General features: G+C 44.4%; 1 protein-coding gene across 2 annotated transcripts in view; it reads left to right on the forward strand.

The window, feature by feature from the left end:
- Positions 1-4,781: 4,781 nt before the first annotated feature.
- The window catches only part of PTPDC1 (protein tyrosine phosphatase domain containing 1), a 59,068-nt gene continuing 42,502 nt past the window's right edge, over positions 4,782-21,347 (forward strand). For both annotated transcript variants that reach the window (XM_045772488.2, XM_045772489.2), the window contains exon 1: positions 4,782-4,912. The gene's annotated coding sequence lies outside the window, so the exon portion shown is untranslated. The remainder of the gene's footprint in view (positions 4,913-21,347) is intronic.

Here is a 21,347-nt window from a genome sequence, read left to right on the forward strand (position 1 = left end):
AACCACTATGTATATTCCCCATGCTTTTCTGCCTTTCTTGAAATTTTCCTACTTATTTAATAAAGATTTTATTTGAGAGAGAGAAAACACGCACGCTCAAACGTGCAGTGCAAGCAAGGGGGGAGGAACAGGGGGAGGGGCAGAGGGAGAAGCAGACTCCCCGTTGAACACAGAGCCCATTGTGGGGCTCCATCTCAGGACCCCGAGATCATGACCCACGTAAACTAAGAGTCAAACGCTTAACTGACTGAGCCACTCATCTGCCCCCAAATTTATTTTTTTTCAATGAACATGCATTTTATAATTGAAGGTAGATGTATTCCTGTTTTTAAAGAAAAAAGAAAAACTATATTCAAATGCTTGGAGGAGAGTTTACCTGCTATGGTGTCATTTTTGTGTCATGATGATATAACTTTTCTTTTCCCTTGGAACATATTGACATTCATTTATTTAAAGATAATGTGGCACATTTGTGTTCATTAAGGTAGTCTGTGGATATGGCTAAACATGAATGCCCACCTTATATTAAGAAATAAAGTGAAAAAAATTGCAGTCAGAGCTTTTGCACTGCTAAAAATAGCTCATATTAAATTGAGAAAATTGCATTATGGCTATTTCAAACACAACTGCGATGATTATAAGGAAACAAAATCACAACTTGGATGACTGCTATGCCAGGACATTCATTTCACCAAAAAAAAGGACGTTGGAGCTGGGCTAACAGGACAAGTGCTTCAATAGAAGCCTACTGTCCGTTCAAGAGTGATTGTCCATTTATCTCCATTGCACTGGATGGATGCAGAAAGGCGGGGAAACAGTGAGTAAAGCATATACTTGAGAAGAACATAACTGGAGATGATGCCATGGAATAAAAATATTATTAAAAATAATATCTTTGATATTAACCAAAGAATACATATGGCGAAAGGTTGGAAATATGGCTTAAAGATTCATACTTACATCAGAATTTTCTTACTAATGCTCTAATTCATTGATGAGGCTACTGACTTAGTCCAATCAATCATTAATTTTCAGAGATTCAGTCTGGAAAGAGAAAAAAAAAGTGGGGATTAAAGTAAATGGAAATGCTAAAAAACAAAACAAAACAACAAAAAACCCCCATCATTTTAATGTAATCTAATTTGTGACTTTTCTATGCCCTAAGAAAAAACATTCTTTTGAAGGTGTCACCAGAAACGCCGTATCACATATCAAAAATAAGTTAAAGAGCTTCCTTGCAAGTGGCTGTAATTAGTGGCCCTCTTGGAACTTAAGAACAGAGCTGTGTTTTCATTCCCTACCACCCACAATGTCATCTTATCTCAACAGTACTGCTCTTTATCGTGACCACCCGATAGGGCTCCCTTGTTCCAAAGTTAGTACCGCTTGGTCTAGGCAGGGTCTCCTACAGCAGGATAATGATCAAATAAGCCATGTTCAGGTACACCAAGAAGTCGCTAGAGAGATGAGAAATGACATTTTCATCTGCATTAGTTTGAAAAGGATTCTGTGTGTGATAGGCTTGTCCCAGTGATACTTTTACTCTAGGGTAACAGCGAAAGGAGAGAAAGTACATGGCAGCATGTCAGTTCTAATTGACTTCCAGCGTCAGAAAATGTACATGTCCTAAAATCCACAACTTTATTCACTAGGAAAGAATGACTCAGACTCACGGGATTACATTTAGTTGATCACTAATTATCTGATTATTTTTCTTCCTTTATCAGTATTTTGACTAGAAAGCCAATATTATTGGGGTGCCTGGGTGGCTCAGTTGTTAAGCGTCTGCCTTCGGCTCAGGGCGTGATCCCGGCGTTATGGGATTGAGCCCCACATTGGGCTCCTCCGCTGGGAGCCTGCTTCTTCCTCTCCCACTCCCCCTGCTTGTGTTCCCTCTCTCACTGGCTGCCTCTCTGTCAAATGAATAAATAAATAAAATCTTTAAAAAAGAAAAGCCAATGTTATTTGGTGAGAAATGTAAAAGTGCTTAAGATCAGGGTTTATATGTAGTAACCTATTCTCTCACTTTCTAGAAAGTATGGGGCTTTGATTTCAAGGCATCAAAACTGAAGCGCACGGGCTCCAGCCTAGTTTCTGCACACGTGTCGGAGTCTCCCTGGGAAGGACGCAGGACAAAGTGAGTCGTCATCCCTCCTCCTCCAGGCCAGGGAGTGCATTTCGGTGTGGTAGCCAAAGTGGACTGGCATGCACGGTTTCCATTTCATCCCCCCTAGCTGAAGCGGTGGAAACTACACTTCCCACATCGTCTGGAAGCTATGTTCTCAGTGTAAACTAGGATTGTGGGATTGGGAGAAGTAAACTTGAGGCACAGCTACCGGCTGCGCCTGGGAATCACAACCCTAGTGCAGGTCTCCAAGGCTGAAGTTCTCCTGAGCAGTTAGTTGTTTCCTTCTGGGTGGGAGGTTGCAACAGTTTCAAGCCCTTAGAAATTTACGAACCTAAAGAATTCCTGTGTAATATGAGTAACACAGTCACCTTTTTTCCACTGGAGAAACTTGTTTTTCCATTGAAACCCTGGGAAGGTTGGTGGAACACCCCATCCAAATTGTCATAAAGAAATGATGTCTATGTAGTCCAGATTTTCCCTAACAGTGCTGATTTAAAATACTATTTAATTTTGGGTTAGTAAATATGATCAAAGTAGGTACAGAATACATCTTTCCAAGGACTAAAATACAGTCTTCATATCCACTTGTGAGGTGTGGAAATGGAGGAGTGAGACTGCAGGTTACTGAGTGGGCTGAGGAAACATCCCACACTGTACCTCTGTCCTCTGTGGTGCTTTCCACTACATTTTGTACACTTTCATGAATCCACAAGGCAGCCCCCTCGCCTGCTCTCCAGTGGGGATGTTTCAACCCTTGACTCCCCATCCTGCTACTACCCTTCTCACTCCAGATGATCCAACAGGCTTAGTTTGAGTCAATTGTCCGTCCGTTGGCTGGGGGAGCAGAGGGTGTCTAAATTAAGAATGCCACCAAGACTGCACGCAAGGTAAGGTAACTCCCCCCAAAGTAAGGAGGGAATTATGCTGGTGGCCATAGGAGGCAAACCCCCTAGAATACATGACCCGTCACGACGGCACCGTCTGACTCTTTAGGATGCTCTTCTAGTCCTCTCTTCATACCCAGAAGTCACATATGCAATACCCTTTAGCCTACACACTTTCGTACCATCATTCCCTACATTTAGCTTGTCCTCTCCAGTTGGTTTTCAGGACCCCCATTCAGTTATCACCTCTTGAGGTCTTCTCTGACAACTCCCTCCTTCCTCGTCTCCCCTCTAGGGTGGATACATTTCCACACCACCCACGGTTATCCTGATGCGTCCAGGTCCTCTGTGCTCCTGTCTTTCTCCCCATAGACTGTGGGCTCCCTACAGGCAGGGCAATGTCTAACCTACCCCACTAATCGCCCAGGCTTAATGCAGCAACAAGATTGGAGAGCCATTTAAACCAGTCCCGTTGATTATTAATAAACCCTGGTATGGGTACTATTCTCCCTCGGACACTGCTGAGAAATAGCAAGTTCAACATTTTCAACTCTCTTTCAGACTCTACCATCAACAGCTTTCCTTTGACAAGGTCACTGTATGGTTTTGACATGACCATGTTTTTCCTTTGGGATATTACGTGAGGCCTGCTTCCTGAGCTGCAGGAGCGGCTGCGTCCTCGTCTCGTTATTCTTGTCCGCTCTCGAGCAGGGTGGCCCTCGTTGATGGAGCACACTGAATTCTATTCCTTAGCCCCTGTGCTTGGGACGCTGCACAGCCGCGGATACCAGGTCACGTGGTCGATCTCAAAGCCGGCTGCGCTCTAGTTTGCCACCCTGTATCTGCACCGCGGGGCCAGGAATGCCTACGTGGCAGGGTGCTTGATAGGAAAACACACGGAAAGCATCGAGCACGGGGTCAGCGGCAGAGCATGTCCTCGCCCAGTACGTAGTTGAGCCCATCCCGGAGAAGGGCTTGTTTGCCCTGAGCTGTGTGATACAGGACGACTTGCAAAGGTTTAAACCAAAACGGCGCACAAGCCAACACCAGCACGGGATGTAGCGCCCCGCTCCTTGCCTGTCTACGCGCATCCTTCCCTTCGTTTTTGGAAGGAGAGTTCCGAGGGCAGAAACGTGCTGACTGTTTCCCAGCTCGGTGACTTGCTAAGTCTGTAAGACGTGGATAGAGGCTGCGGGTGGGGGCTTTTGGAGGGCCGGAGCTCCCAACGTCTTGCCCCAGATGTGCGGTGGGAAGCCCAGCGGGGAGGACCGAGCGGAGAGCGCCTGGGTCCCTGGGGTCCCTGGCTGACCCTTCCTCTCAGGAGGGGGAGAGGCCGCCTTGCGATAAGGCTCGGGACGGTGGGGTCCGGGAGTTCTGTGACATGCTCCGGCGTGTTGGGGCAGCAGGTGCGGGGGCAACGGCAGGGCCCCACGGGGTCCCAGGACCACCGCCTGCGCCGGGGTCCTCGGGCACACCGCTGGCCAGGGGGAGTGCGGCCGTCCGGGCAGGATGGCCCGAGGGCGGGACCCAGGCCCCGGTTCCCCGTCCCGCGGGCACCGGCAGGCCGAACCCCGGGCCCTCCCCTCCCATCCTTCTGCCGCCGACCTCAGAGTCGGGCCCAGCCGCCCCGCCGCCGCCCGCTTTGAAAGCGCGCAGAGCCGCCGGCCGTATCCAGGGCCGCCTCGGGCTGCCATTGGCTGGTGAGCGTCACGTGCGGAGGCGCGCGGCAGCGATTGGTCCGGGGCGGTGGCGAGGGCGGGGCGGCGGGCGCGACCGGGGAGAGACCCGCAGCCCCTGCGCCGGCCGCGGCCGAGGTGGGCGCCGGCGGTTGTGGGGCGCACGGGGGGCGCGGCGCGCGGCAGCTGCGCGTGCGACTGCGGGAGCGTCCTCTGCGAGCGCGGTGAGTGTGGCCGGGAGGCGAGGGGGGTGGCGGCCGGGCCTGGCGGGTCTCCAGAGAGGCGGGGGTCGGCGCGGTGCCGCCTAAGCCCCGATCCCGACGCGTCGGCCGCGGGTGGAAAGCGCGTGAGGAGCGCGGGGGCGGGGGTCGTTCCGCCGTCCGCACCGGGGAAGCCGAGGCCGGGACAGAAACCCGAGCCCGCCGTGTGCGGTCCCGGAGCCCCTTGCGCACGACCCCGCCGGCGGCGGCTTGGGACGCCCGCCCGCCCCTAGTGCGGGTGGCCCTGGTGCTGGAGCCCTCAGGTGCGGGTGTTCTCAGGTGCGGGTGTTCTCAGGTGCGGGTGTTCTCAGGTGCTGGGGGGCCCCCAGGTGCGGGGGCCCTCAGGTGCGGGGCCCTCGGGTGCGGGTGTTCTCAGGTCCTGGGGGGCCCCCAGGTGCGGGGCCCCCAGGTGCGGATGTTCTCAGGTGCTGGGGGGCCCCCAGGTGCGGGAGCCCTCAGGTGCGGGGCCCTCGGGTGCGGGTGTTCTCAGGTCCTGGGGGGCCCCCAGGTGCGGGAACCCTCAGGTGCGGGTGTTCTCAGGTGCTGGGGGGCCCCCAGGTGCGGGGCCCTCCAGCTGCGGAGGTCCCCCGCTGCAGGTGCCCGGCCGGGGTCCCGGGCCGGTGCTCGGGCTGCCCCCTCTCTTCCTGGCCTGGCAGGGACACCGCTGCTGGCCCTGCGGGGCTCCGGAGTGGGCGCGCTTGGTCTGGGAAAGCGCTCACGGGGCTGCTCTCCTCCTCGCTTCCCTTCTGTGTAGCGCTTCCTTCCATGCTCCTCTGACCCTCATAAAAAATCCAGGTCCAAGGCAGTTCTTTTAAAGTTAATATTAGACTTCAGCACGCCGTGGAAAAGGGCCTAGGACCCACAGATCAGCCCTGGGGCCGCCAGTCTGGCCCACCCCGCCGTGTCGCTCTGCTGTAACGAACGGCCTCCCCGCTGTTGGTCATACAGATTGTTCAGGGTCACAGCAGTTAGGAAAATCTTCCGAGAGAGATGGGGCTTGCACGTCAAAATTCCAGTCGGAAATCTGGAAATTATCCTGAGGACAAACCCTAAATTACGGTTCTCTTAAAGGCACGTCTCATCCTTTTTGCAAACTAAAAATGCCTCAGAATCTGAAGGTTTTCCTTAGCTTTAAAATAAGCAGTACAGTAGGTGTGAAAATGTACACACTGGAATGTTTCTTTTCTAGCGACTTTATCTGTTCTTTCTCACATCACTTCAGCCTTACCAAACAATACATTTAATTATTTAGTTTACTCACCTTTTCTAAAAAGTTCGTAAGTCAAATAATCAAAACATTTCCTTGCAAATATTAACTGTGTCATTTAATGCACTTAATGTGTTGTTACTGAAAAAAATATAAAATTTTTTTTCTGGTTCCTGTGGAGGCAGCATGGAGTAGAGGATATAATGTGGGTTTTGGTTTAAGGAAGAACTGGTATTCTAATCCCAATTCCAACACTTTCTTGACCTTGGGCCACAGACTTTCTGGCAGATTCTCACTTCACTCATCTTGAAGATGGGGCAGTGCCTCCAGGGTTTTTTTTCTTTTTTAATAATAATTTTTTATTATATTATGTTAGTCACCATACAGTACATCCCTAGTTTTTGATGTAAAGTTCCATGATTCATCACTTGCGTATAACACCCAGTGTACCATGCAATACGTGCCCTCCTTAATACCCACCACCAGCTTATCCCATTCCCCTACTCCCTCCCCTCTGAAGCCCTCAGTTTGTTTCCCAGGGTTGTTTTTTTTTTTTTTTTTTTTTTTTTTAAGATTTTATTTATTTATTTGACAGAGATAGAGACAGCCAGTGAAAGAGGGAACACAAGCAGGGGGAGTGGGAGAGGAAGAAGAAGCAGGCTTCCAGCAGAGGAGCCTGATGTGGGGCTTGATCCCGGAACACCGGGATTACACCCTGAGCCAAAGGCAGACGCTTAACGACTGAGCCACCCAGGCGCCCCTGTTTCCCAGGGTTTTATCTGAGACTGGGTAGAAAGCCCTCGGAGAGTACTAAGCACAACTGTTTTTCTACTGTCCTCTTTCTCCTTCACTGTTTTTAGAGCAGATTTGTGAGTTCTAATCTTGCTGTAATATTCAATGTCATTTTCATTTCCAAAAAAGATGCAATTTATTTTTGAGAATCTACTCTGTGTGAGGCATTAAAAAAATCCATAAAAATAATAATGGGCCACCTTATAAATTTTTTTGAGAAATCTGAAGGGATGGACTATTTAACTCCTAATCATGTTTTCCTTTCTATGACCAAAATCACCCATTTGTTAAGTCAGTAAATATATATGAACACTTTTTAGTATTGGGCCTTATGTTAGGTAGAGGGGATATATCAGTGAAGAAGGCAGACAGGGTCCCTGATCTTACAGAAATTATATAGGAAAAAAAGCAATAAGCAAATAAAACAAGGTAATTACAGATTGTGATAAATGCTTGAACAATAAAACTATACAGTCTCTGAATGTTAACATGATGAGGAAACGTGTTTCTGAGTTTAATTTGTAACAAAATAGTGGTTGGAAAATTCTCTTAAACTCTTTTGAGTCTCAGTTAAGCTTATTAAAAGTACATTGTTTTTGTTTTTGTTTTTTAAGATTTTATTTATTTGACAGAGAGAGACAGCCAGTGAGAGAGGGAACACAAGTAGGGGGAGTGGGAGAGGAAGAAGCAAGCTCTTAGTGGAGGAGCCTGATGTGGGGCTCGAACCCAGAACGCTGGGATCACGCCCTGAGCCGAAGGCAGATGCTTAACCACTGAGCTACCCTACATTGTGTGGGGTGCCTGGGTGGCTCAGATGGTTAAGCATCTGCCTTTGGCTCAGTCATGATCTCCAGGTCCTGGGATCGAGCCCCACGCCAGGCTCCCAGCTTCTTCTCCCTCTGCCTCTCCCCCGCTTTGCTCTCTCTGTCTCTCTTTCTCTCAAATGAATAAATTTTTAAAAATCTTTAAATAACAAAATAAAATTACAATTAAAAAATAAAAGTACATTGTCAGAAAATAGGAAACTTCAGGACAATAAATAAGCACAGTTGAAGATTTCGCAGGTCTAAAATATTTTTACAGTTGATGTAAGAGATGTAACTTACGTTTGTTACATAAAAATGTGAATGCTTTGATAGTTCTTTGGCTTAATTTCTAAGAAGTTATAATCTTATTCTTTCTTGGAAATCATTTTCTTTAATGGCAATTAGAATGGACACCTAGTTTGGTAGAAAATTGTGGCCCCAAAAATCTTTCTCCGTGGTCTCTAAAATTATTTTTTAAGATTTATTTATTTATTTATTGTAGAGAGCACGTGAGCAGGGAGAGGGGCAGAGGGAAAGGGAGAGAAGCAGACTTCCTGCTGAGCACGGAGCCCCATGTGGGGTTCTATCTCACAAACCTGAGATCGCAACCTGAGCTGAAACCAAGAGTCAGACGCTCAACTAACTGAGCCACCCATGCACCACTCCATGGTCTCTAAAATTTATTTTAGTATATGTGCTGCCAAAGTGAGCACTCTCTAAAATTTCTTGATTGTTAAACCCATGAGAATTTTGATACAAACAGTGAGTATGGGCTGACCATTAAACAGGTGTCTGAGGGAACAGCTAGCCCGGAACCTTAGACATAATGTATAAGTTACCTGTTTTTATGTTTCTGGTTGATCAGTGATAAGTCTGATCACAGCAAACTGAACAAATTGTATTTTTAAGGAAAATGCATTTCGTAAGTAACTAGTTGCAACGATGAAAACTTGAAACTCCGTAACTACTTACACTTGCATGAAGAAAAATGCTAGCAGGGTTTCTGCTTATTATTTTCTATCTTCTCAAGTTTGTTATTAGTCACATTTTCTGGGCTATCTAGTTAAGTATTTGTACATGACTTTTTTGTCATGGTTTAAAACCTAGCAGTTGTCCTCTTGGGTAGTAAACCTTATGATTTTAGTCCATAACATTTTGAGTGTCAGGTTCCACCAGAGGGCCGTTGCCTAGCCTCATTCTAGCTGCTGTCAAAGAGCACTTCTGCTCCTCGTTCCTTCTATGTGGGCGTGAACACTGTCTGTCTCTGGTCAGACCTTCCTGTCTGGATGCTGTCCTGATTTTAGCATAGGAGCTGGTCACCGCAGGTGGATATTAGCTGGGAGAAAGCCCACTCGTAGTTCCTTGAGGAAATGAAAGCATGCCTTCTTGGTCTTGTAGCCATTTCTGTTGGCTACAGTCCAAGCAGTACCATCTCTTCTCCTGCACGGTTAATCTAGTAATTTGTGTGCTCAACCCTTCAAAAGGAAAGTTGTCTGGCCTTATATATGAACTCAGGACTTTATTCCATCAAAACCTTTTTGAGCATTTACTATGTGCCAGACATTGTAACGCTTTAAATGGATCTATTAGTGATAGATTTAGTGGTAAATTCTTGTATGTTTAAGAAGGGCCACGCCATCTTAGCTACTCATGGAAACATGTTCTCATGTAGAATCGTGCCTTTGCAAAGTCAATCCTGAGGCGTTACCTTTATAGTTTATAAAGACTAAACTCTAGGTAAGTCTAAAGAGTTTACATTTTCTCCATTTTGTTAAAGTCAAAAATCTTATGTTTTAGGAATTAAATTGCTTAGTAGTTTAGTGTTGTGAGCGTATTTTTATTTTATTCTGTTCCCAATTCTGTTTTACAAGAAGTTTGCATATATGGGGCGCCTGGGTGGTGCAGTCGTTAAGCGTCTGCCTTCAGCTCAGGGCGTGATCCCAGAGTCCTGGGATCGAGCCCCACATCAGGCTCCTCTGTTAGGAGCCTGTTTCTTCCTCTCCCACTCCCCCTGCTTGTGTTCCCTCTCTCGCTGGCTGTCTCTCTCTGTCAAATAAATAAATAAAATCTTAAAAAAAAAGTTTGCATATAATATATATATATATATATATTTTTTTTTTTTTAAATAATGTATTTTCCTTTAAAGGTAATATGTACTTAGTGTCAAATTTAGGAAGTATCGATAATCAGAAGATAAAATATACCCTGTTAATATTTTGATATGTATTCTTCTAATCTTCTATGTACATATTTATATGTTTCTTTTATAAAAATCAGATCATACTCTACATTCTATTTTATAGTTTGTATTTTTTTCTAGTATTATATGGTAGATAAATATGCTTTTTGCTCACAAGATTCTGATTCTTTTTAAGCAGGTGTTTTATTGCTAGAATACGGACCAGAGAATCCATTTATTAAATTGCTTTACAGGATAAATTTAGAAGTCCAAATCACCAATCCAGGAACAAACTCCAGTTCTCTGTTCCTTTCCTTCCCTAATTCTGGCCCCTAGCCTTATTGCGTGGCGCCCCCGCCCCCTCTGGACTGCAGCGGCTCTGTTTGGGAGCCTCTGAAGGAAGGTTACCCAAGAAGTCACCCATCAGTAACACCGTAGGTTCTCTTCAAACCTTGTCAGCGAGTCCTTCAGAATTTTTATCTTTTACTTCATTTGCTGGAGGCAAAGCATGGAGAGTATACTTGGGAGGATTTGGGGTCAATACAGGAAAGTAAAATCACATGCTGGAATTTTTTCTGAGAATTGTAGGGAAAGGGGAGGAAGCTGACTGTAAATATGTTTAGAGTTGAGTAATAAATATTCAAGTTTAAAATTTTTGTGTCCCAAAGAAAATGTCCCAGTGTTTAAATTCCACTTAGCCTTTTGTATATTACCTCAGACTTACTAGCAATTTTGTTGTATCTATCACTGATGTGCAAATGTATTTGACTATTAAATTATGGCTGTTTTGAAACACACAGTAGTTCTGTCTTCATCCCCAATGAGAAATTATAAATAAATGACTCAGGCCACAGATTAAATTTATAATAGACATTAAGAACAATGGTAGGAATGTATTTTAACATACAGCATGAAAGTAAATACCTAAAACTGTACATAATGATAACCAGTACAACTATAGAATCTTTTGAAAAAATAGAAATGTCATTCCTATAAAAGTAAAACCTTACAGAATATAAACATTCAGAAAATACTGATAAGCCAGAAAGAAAAGAAAACTTACAGTTCCATCACTGTTAATATTTCATTAGTTTACTTTGTCTTTGATAATCTACAATGGGTTTATTCATAATGGTCGTATAAAAGGGCAGCTCTCCTGTGCGTGCTTTACCCTCTTTATTTGCCGTGAACATGTATCTATTTTATATTATCTGTTTTGAACCTGTTCCATGAATGAATGGACTTACTTTAAGGTCAGAACCTTTGATCTAGTCTGTTTATAAACCACAGCAGATTTTGACTTTGGATATCTTCAGACATCTGGCTCGTCATGTATCTTTAGGGAAAGGTATGAGTGAACTAACTTTTTAAGTTTGTGTTAGTCATTTGAGTAATAACTGAACAATAGCAAAATAAATAAGTACTAATGGAAAACATAGGAATATATTAGGGGAAAAAAAGTCAGCCGTACTCTCTTGCCAACATTTAGTCTCTTTCAGGTCCTTTTGCTCTGCCTGATTATTCGTACATACTAAGTGTATAACTTTTGTGTTTGACTTTCTTTAATAGAGATGTTTTATCATTTCAAGTCAATTTTTAATATTATAATATGTTCCTGAAATGACCTACTGCTGCTCCAGCCAACCCCTGTCTTCCCCAGCGCCAGCTCCTGCAGGCTGTGCTCCTGCTAGCCGGCACCTACCTTGAACTAGGTCCTTTATAGGGCTCACTGTTGTCATTGCTGTCATTCCTTGAATACTGCTTGGGCTCCTTGCTTTATGTCAGTGGCCTACCCAAACAAGCTCGCCTTCACCATGTCTGTAAACACTGTCATCACACTGTTCTCTCCCTTTCTCCTCCGTAGCTGAGCTCATTTCCTCCACCCCCAGCTGACTGATCTCCACATTCCCTCCATAAGGCTGTTTTGCAAAAGTCCTAGCATGCATCCAACTTAGCCAACATGTACTAATTTTGTCAGTGTAAAGCTGTACAGAATCAACTGTTTTCTTTCCTTTGAGCAAAAGCTCATTGAAAGCAGAGATGAGAAGCAGGAGCACAGGGGAGGTTTTCTTCTCTCAGTGATTAGTTATGTGTGTTTCCTGGTGCACATGGGAAAAGCATTCTCATTTAGATAATTTTCTTCTCTTCCATCTGACGCAACAATTTGATATTTCAAAACAGGGATACAGAATGCTAATTACGTGTGGATTTTTAAAGTGTGAATGCACTTAACTGTCTAAAATTCTAGAAGGTGACCGTGGAATGATTGTGCTTCTTAGTGCCCGCCGGAGTCTTGTTTCCTACTTGCCTGTCACTTGGGTTAGGGGTAGACCCCTTGAGTCAGACTACAAAGTTCCCCATGTTCACATAGGCAATAAAATGGAACTTTTTCCTTATGTTAAATTTTAGACTTTTAAATTCTATACTTTTAAAAAAACTAACTTTTCTAGTTGATTATAACAATATAGAATGGAAGTAATATCCTTTTGTCACATAAGTGGTGAAATTTATTGGTGTCCACAGAGTGAATCCCGTTGCATTGGGCATTTGGGGAAGAGATTGTAACATACATTCATCACTTACTTTGTGCCAGACGTGGCGCCCAAGTCAGCCTGTTACAGCGTCTGGCCTTCATCCTAAGCTGTCCTTCAGGCCATGCAGGTCAGGAACTGTTTTATTTATTCTCATATTCCCCCATGTCTCTAGAGTTCTTGGTACCTGCTAGGGGCTCAAATATTTATTATATTGCATCAGACTGTTCATGTGAATCCCAAGGCATCTTGGCCTCTTCCCCTCTAAAGTATACTCTAGTTTGTCCCTTTTAATTTATGTTCCTGGTATATTCTGCCCTCCTACTTTGAAAAAAAATATACCTGCACAATGACACAGTTTTATATTATGGAGCATGTCAAAGGTTTCTGTTACTAGATAGTTATAGTTGAAAACTGCACATTTTCTTGCTCAAATTGTTCCAGCTTTTGCCATTGGGACTCTTTTATTTGGTTTCTTTATCTCTTTGACATATTCCCAGCAGTTTGTGTTTTGAGCACTTCCCTACTTTCTTGTATATTCCCTGTTCTAGGCCTAAAATCAGCCATTTCAACAAGGGACTCTAGATCCTTTTACTGGAGAATGGTATTAAACCCCAGGATTTGCTCTGATGTGCTCATTGCTACTGGGGTGTCATTGCTTTTAGGTCCTATCAGTGAGCAGAGCTAGGAAATGAATACCTGTGTATGCGTACATCGCTATTATTTTTACTTTTACTCATCAGTTTCTGTATTTTTTTAAAGATTTTATTTATTTGACAGAGAGAGAGACACAGCGAGAGAGAGAACACAAGCAGGGGGAGTCGGAGAGGGAGAAGCAGGCCCCCGCTGATCAGGGAGCCCGATGTGGGGCTCCATCCCAGGACCCTGGGATCATGACCTGAGCCAAAGGCAGATCCTTAACTGACTGAGCCACCCAGGTGCCCCCATCAGTTTCTGTATTAAACTAAACAGGAGTGCCCACTGATGTCTCAAATTCAGTGACTCCTGAACCCCATGGTTCATTCTAGTCTTTCCCCCTTTACTTACCTGTTCTCTCTAACTTTCCACTCCCAGCAGTGAGAAACGTGGCTTCTGCCATTCACCATGTTTTTACTTATTTTTTTCAGTCCCAGTATATGCGTACAGCACTATCAAAGTCGTTAACCAGCACCTCCATGAGAAACAGTATTTCCAGCTATAGTTGGGAATGTACAGTTCCTTCTGTTCTGTCTTTCAGTTTCTAGTCATTTCCAAACTTATTCAGGTCCTTTTCTCCCATCCTCCCCATGAGTTTATGTCATACATTTGTAATACAGTTAAATTCTTTTTTTAAAGCTTTGTTCATTTGAGAGAGAGCGAGCAAGCAAGCTTGTGCACACGTGAGCAGGGGAGGGGCAGAGGGAGAGAGAGAAAATCTGAAGCAGGCTCCACACTGCGTGCAGAGACTAAAGCAGGCTCGATCCCATGACCCTGAGATTGACCTGAACTGAAATCAGGAGACGGACACTTAACTGACTGAGCCACCCGAGTGTCCCATAATACAATTAAATTCTTTTGTCATAGTCTGCATCCCCCTTCTCTCCACTCCTCAGTTGATTTTTTAATTTGCATTTTAAAATACTGCATTAAAGTTTATTCTTTGTGCTATAAAGTAGTTCTAGGGGTTTTGATGAGTGGATAACATTATGTATCCATCGCTGTAGCTGCCTTCTGAATGGCCGTACCGTGCTGCACTCATTCCCACCAGCAGGGAAAGTGGGTTCCTGTTGCTTTCCACCCCTGCCGGCACTTGATATTGCTAGGTTTTCTCGTGTTTTTGTTTTTTGCTATTTTTGCTATTTTGTTTTTTGCTATTTCTCGTGTTTTGTTTTTTGCTCTTCTGACAGATGTACAATGGTGTGTCACTGTGGTTGTAGCTAGCGTCCCTATACTGAGCATCTTCGCATAGGTTTCTTTTCTTTTTTCCTTTTTTTTTTTTTTAAGATTTTATTTATTTATTTGACAGAGACAGAGACAGCCAGCGAGAGAGGGAACACAAGCAGGGGGAGTGGGAGAGGAAGAAGCAGGCTCCCAGCGGAGGAGCCCGATGTGGGGCTCGATCCCAGAACGCCGGGATCACGCCCTGAGCCGAAGGCAGACGCTCAACCGCTGTGCCACCCAGGCGCCCCCGTAGGTTTATGTTCATCTGTAGATCTTTAGGAGGTATCTGTGCAGATCTTTTGCCCAATTTTTTTTTGTTTCAGTAGAAAGTAAAAAATATAACAAGGTTTTATTTTTAATTCCAAAGTAAAGCTCAAACAATACAGAAGTGTATAAAGGGACTCAAACAAGACAAACACTCCCTTTTTTGCTCCAAATGTAAATCTTTTAAAGCTGGTATTAACAGACCAACCCATGTGCTGCCAGTTTCCCCCATGCTTCTAATGCACAAATGCATTTTTCTATCATTTTGAAAATTTTTACAGATAAATGTAACTAGACAAAAATTATTACTCTGCAACTTGCTTTTTATTTTTTATATTATCACTATTATAGTCAGTTTTCCAGCTCAGTGCATGTGAGTACCCTCGGAGTGTACACTCAGTACACCAGCTAACTTAGTGGAAACATGCCTGGTTTGTATTCCATGAGAAATATATGCTAGAATTTGCTCAACCATTTCCTACTCAAAAGTATTCAAATTAATACCAGTTTCTTTTCTACAAGAAAAATACTACAGCAACCACAGTTTATACACACTGATGGCCTTTTCATTTTTTTTCTTAAATAAAAATATGATATGTAGATATCTATAAGATCTCTCATTATCCAACCGATATATGAGCAGAAAATAGTCCTCCTGCAAACGTTAAGCTATTTTCTCTCTATCCTGGAACCTGTCCTTCCTGCCATCATGCTCTCCCTCCCACCCCCTCCCTCCCCTTACCCTCTCTCTCTCATTTTGCCAATTTAAAAAAATTGAGTTGTCTTCTTATTTTTTTTTTTAAAGATTTTATTTATTCATTCGACAGAGACAGAGACAGCCAGCGAGAGAGGGAACACAAGCAGGGGGAGTGGGAGAGGAAGAAGCAGGCTCATAGCAGAGGAGCCTGATGTGGGGCTCGATCCCATAACGCTGGGATCACGCCCTGAGCCGAAGGCAGACGTTTAACCGCTGTGCCACCCAGGCACCCCGAGTTGTCTTCTTATTATTCAGCCTAAAAGTTCTTGGCATATGCTGGGTGCATGTCCTTTATCAGATGTGGGTTTTGCAGATATTTTCTCCCAGTCTGTCTTCTCATCCTCTTCACAGTGGCTTTCACAGTGTTCAAGGTTTTCATTTTAATTAAATCCAACTTAAAAGTTTCTTCATTCATAAATTTGCTTTTGCTTTGTACTTAAAACTCATAATGCAGATTTCCCCGTGTTTTCTTCTAGAATTTTATAGTGTCTGCGTTTTATATGTAGGTCAGTGATCCATTTTCAGTTAATATTTGTGTGAGGTTCAGTTTCTTACATATATACTTCCGGTGTCTGGCATCACTTGTTGAAAGGCTGGTCTTTCCCTACTAAATTGTCTTTGCACCTTTGTCAAAAATTGACTGTGTTTTTGTGGGTCTGTTTCCAGGCTTTGTTGTGTACCATTGATGGATGAGTCATTCTTTTGCCCCTCTGTGGTCATTCCTGTACCTTTATAGGAAGTCTTGAAATCAGGTAGTACGAATCCTCCAATTTTGTTCTCCCTTTCTAGAATTGAATTGGCTGTTCTAATACCTTTACTTGTTCATGTAAGTGTTAGAATAAGCTTAAGTATGTTTCCAAAAAGCTGGCTAAGATTTCAATATTAATTGTATTAAGCTAAGGGAGACTTGACATCTTTACTGTGTTGAGTCTTCCAATTCAAGAACACCAATCCTCTACATACGTTGTTACCTCCATATCTAAGAACTTTGTTTTGGGGGATGCTATTATAAATGTATTGTTTTTTAAAATTCATATTCCAAGTATCCATTGCTGGTATATAGGAAAACAGTCGACTTATATCTTGATTATGTACCTTTCAGCTTTGCTAAATTCACTTATTATGTACAGAAATTATTTGGTAGATTCTTTGGGGTTTTCTGCATAGACAGTTTTGTTGTTTGTGAATAAAGACAGTTTTATTTCTTTTTATCCAATTTGTGTACCTTTTATTCATTTTTCTTGTCTGATTATACTAGCTAGGAATTTTAGTATGAAGTTGAATTAGAAGTGGTGAGAGAAGACATCCTTGCTTCATTCCTGATCTTAGGGAGAAAACTTACCATCTCACTATTTAGTATGATGTTAGCTGTGATTTTTAAAAATAGTCTTTAATAGGTTAAGGAAGTTCCTTTCTAAGTTTTTTGGGAGTTTTTTTTTTTTTTTTTTGAAGATTTTATTTATTTATTTGACAGAGACAGAGACAGCCAGCGAGAGAGGGAACACAAGCAGGGGGGTGGGAGAGGAAGAAGCAGACTCCCAGCGGAGGAGCCCGATGCGGGGCTCGATCCCAAGACCCTGGGATCACGCCCTGAGCCAAAGGCAGAAGCTTAATGACTAAGCCACCCAGGCGCCCCTTTTGAGAGTTTTTATCATGAATGGATGTTGAACTTTCTGCTGCATATATTAATATAATCCTATCTTTTTTATTTTTTATTATTATTTTTAAAGATTTTATTTATTTGAGAGAGAACAGGAGAGAGACCAAGAGAAAGCACAAGCAGGGGGAGCAGCAGAGAGGGGGGAGGCATGCTTCCCACTGAGCAGGGAGCCTGATGTGGGGCTCCATCCCAGGACCCCGGGATCACAATCTGAGCTGAAGGCAGCCACCCAACTGACTAAGCCACCCAGATGCCCCATCCTATCTTTTTTTTTTTTTAAGATTTTACTTATTAGAGAGAGAGCGAGAGAGAGAGAGAGCACAGGATCAAGAGAGCACAAGCAGGGAGAGGCTGAGGGGCAGAGGGAGAGGGAGAAGCAGACACCCCACTGAGCAGGGAGCCCAACTCAGGGCTGGATCCCAGATCCCCAGGATCATGACCTGAGGTGAAGGCAGACACTTAACCGACTGAGCCACCCAGGCATCCCAATCCTACTTTTTTTCATTCAGTCTGTTGATATGATGAATTACATTGATCGATTTACAGATGTTGAATCAGCCTTGCATTGTTGGAATGAACCCCATGTGATCATGATGTAGTGCCCTTTTTATATAGTCAATTTGCTGGATTCAACCTGAGCTGAAGGAAGATGCTTAACCGACTGAGCCACCCAGATGCCCCTCATTTCCCCCTTTTAATCAAGATCTTTCCCCAAAAGCATCACTGGTCCTGAGTCAGGTTTTCTGTTTTTAGTGGTTTTGTCCCTTGGTGCCAGGAAGGACCTTTCCTGGTTGTCCTGGCCTGCATCAGATGGAAGGTGCATAGCAATTGAAAGTACTTAAGACCACAGTTGAGTAACCAGGAGAGTGAGGAAGGAGAAACTCCCAGGTACTTCCCATCTAAAGTCTCTGTTTTCTCAAGGTTGTATGTGTTGGAAACCATCTTGAAGCATGAACCAGAATCACCTTATTGGGCACATCGTTTTTGCAAAAGTTTGACAGGTAATAAAATGCAAAACTTGGGGCGCCTGGATGGCTCAGTTGGCGGAACGTCCAACTCTTGATCTCAGGACCTGATCTCAGGTTTGTGAGTTAAAGCCCTGTGTTGGGTGTGGAGCCTACTTTTAAAAATATGCAGGGGCGCCTGGGTGGCACAGCGGTTAAGCGTCTGCCTTCGGCTCAGGGCGTGATCCCCGCGTTATGGGATCGAGCCCCACATCAGGCTCCTCTGCTAGGAGCCTGCTTCTTCCTCTCCCACTCCCCCTGCTTGTGTTCCCTCTCTCACTGGCTGTCTCTATCTCTGTCAAATAAATAAATAAATAAACCTTTAAAAAAAATATGCAAAACTTAAAAACAGTTATACACAGAAAAAATAATATGACAACTCCACATTATGCTATGGTCTCGACAGATGTTGCCAGTTGAGACTTCGTGATGCCGTCAGTGAGTGTGACTAACTCTGAGGACTGAGGACGGTGCGCACGGTGCCAAGTGTTGTAACACCCGCCACACAGCGCACATTTGTCGAAGTACCTGACCGGTAAAACGGGTTCTCTGATCGCCGTGAAGTTTGAGAGGGGTCCTCAGGTAGGGGTTCTCTTTCTCACAGAATTTGAGCCACAGAAGAAGCAGTGGCCTGTCTGCAAGGGAAAGCTTCGGTCCAGTGACAAAACATACAGACCATGACTAAAATGTATTTCTATCCCTGAGATACGGAAGCGGCATCACATCCATTTGCCAAATGTGGAATGGCCCATCAGGCCGTCCGGGGTCTGGGAGCAGCGCAGTTCTCCCCGAACTATGCTTTGAACAGGCGGGACAGGGGCGCCTGGGTGGCACAGCGGTTAGGCGTCTGCCTTCAGCTCAGGGCGTGATCCCGGCGTTGTGGGATCGAGCCCCACATCAGGCTCCTCCACTAGGAGCCTGCTTCTTCCTCTCCCACTCCCCCTGCTTGTGTTCCCTCTCTCGCTGGCTGTCTCTATCTCTGTTGAATAAATAAATAAAATCTGAACAGGCGGGACAAGCAAGATAGGCACTTTCTGTGGCCCTATTACCTCTCCCCCACCAATACTGGTTCCTGAATGCTATCGCTGTGTCAGGAAACCAATGGTTTAAAGCACGTACGGTGGTAAGTAGTGGGAATTTTGGAACTTCTGCTGGGCACCTTGTTATTTGGTCCAAACCAGAAGACTTCTTTCTTTTTATCAAACCAACAATTATTAGATTTCCAATACTGTTTTTCCTTTTCAGGGGCCAATTTTTGGGGCCTCCTGGTCAGTTTTTCCAAATGATCATTTGGGAGAACATCCCTTTGGACCATGATAGAGGTCTGGCTATTGGTTTCCTTGAGAGTAGCTTTTTTTTTGCCCAGAAATATTAGTGAGGTGATTTCCTGTGGCCTCCAGAGAGTCACTTCCAGAATGCCCAGGAACTTTAATAATGGCCAGAGCAGCCAGCGAAAATATGGCGTGTAATAAATTTTGGATATAGCCTTTTAAAATTTTATCTCCATTGGAGGTAAACCTCACTGTTTCCACAGTATTTCAAAGTCATGAGCTACTGGAAGGCATACCAGCTCTGGGTATGAATGCTTGTTGTTTTACCCTCAGCTAGGGTGTCAGGCTCAAGTCAGGGCATACAATTCAGCCTGTTTGGCTGAAGTAGCCAAAGGTAAATGTGCTGCCTCAGTGACTTCAAAGGGAGTTCCCATAGCAGATCCAGCAGGATATTTAACAATTTCATCCTTTAAATAAGAACCATCAGTAAACCATTAAAAACCTGCATTTGATCTGCAGAGAAATTCCTCTAGATTGTCACAGGGTATCAAAAGGTGATCTGTCAGCATCAAGCAGTCGCGAGGGAGGGAAGAGTAGCAGGGTTAAGCCTACTGCAGTGAGGAAGAGTTGTACGAGCGGCAGTTAGCAGGAGGGTGTCAGGAGGTGCAGCGACTGGCTGACAAGTATCGAGTGTGAGGCGAATTCAGGAGGGCTTCTACTGCATGGGGCACAGGGATGGTTAGAGGGGACCCCGTGACTATTCTACAGTGGCCTTCACTAAGAGGACAGTGGCAGGAATGACTGAGAGGCAAGGGGGGATATACCTGAGCCATATTCAGGTCTGGTTGTTGGCTGTAATGCCCTATGGGGTGGTGATGGTCCCCTGTGGAGTGAGCACTCCAAGGGCATTCCCTCCTCTCACAGACAAAGAGGAAAAAGGGAAGTTGATAGCTAAGATGTCCAAAGGCAGGGACCTTATTATGCTTTTCCTTAAAGTCGCAAAAGGTCTGTCATCCTGATCTTTCCAAATAATCGGGTCAGGTTTGTTGATTTTCAGTAAAGCATGTAGAGGTTGAGCCGTAAGAGAGTTTGGGATCCAATTTCGACAGTAGTCAGCTAGTCCAAGAAAATCTCGTCATTGGTGCTTAGTTTTGGGTTTAGGGATGTTCAGGATGCCTTGAAGTCTCCCTGGATGCAAATTTAGTCCTGGTTCTGAGATGAGGGACCCTAAATACAGAACCTGAGTTTGAACAAACCGCAATTTTTCTTTGGAGATTTTATGTCCCTTTAAGGGCAAAAGTTTTAACAGATGAACGTTGCCTTCCTGTGAAGAGGTCTGAGAAGAGGAGCGGAAGAGTGGATCATCTATGTACTGAAACGAAGTAGAGCCTGCAGAAAACTTTGTCGTCTGAATCCACCTTTAAGTTTGTGAAAAGTAAGAAGGACTCCGAGAAACCTTGGGGCATGACTGTCCAGATGGATTTTAATTCTTCCCAAGTGAAAGCAAAAAGATTTTGGCTGTCCTTATCTGCTGGAATACTGAAAAATGCATAGATGAGTTACAGTGAAAAATGTGGTTTCAGTCGGGTTGGGTGGCAGTATGTATGGGGTTAGGAACAGCAGGGTGCTGAGGGATAGCAGTGGTATTTATTAGCTCGGGATCCTGGACAAACCTTCATCCTCAGCCACTGAGTGTTCTCACAGGTAAACTAGAGATATTGCAGGAACTAGTGCAGGAGATAATGAGGCCCCGAACCTTGTAATCTTCTGTTATGGACTTGATGCCTTGAAGGGCTGCTTTATTTATGGGGTTTTGGTTAGTTCTGGGGAGAGATTTGGAAGGATCTGTTTGAATCTTGATGGGAGCTGCACTGTGGATTCCGCCAATATCTGTTGGAGATTTTGCCCGTAAGGAGGATGGCAGCTGATCTAATAGGAACAAAGGATTAGCGTCTTTGGAATTAGTTCCAGTTAGTTCAGAGACAGAGCAAAGAAAAGATGTTGAAGG

Source organism: Ursus americanus, chromosome 34, assembly GCF_024610735.1.
Source record: "Ursus americanus isolate L20-20 chromosome 34, mUrsAme1.1.p, whole genome shotgun sequence".
Taxonomy (NCBI): Eukaryota; Metazoa; Chordata; class Mammalia; order Carnivora; family Ursidae; genus Ursus; species Ursus americanus.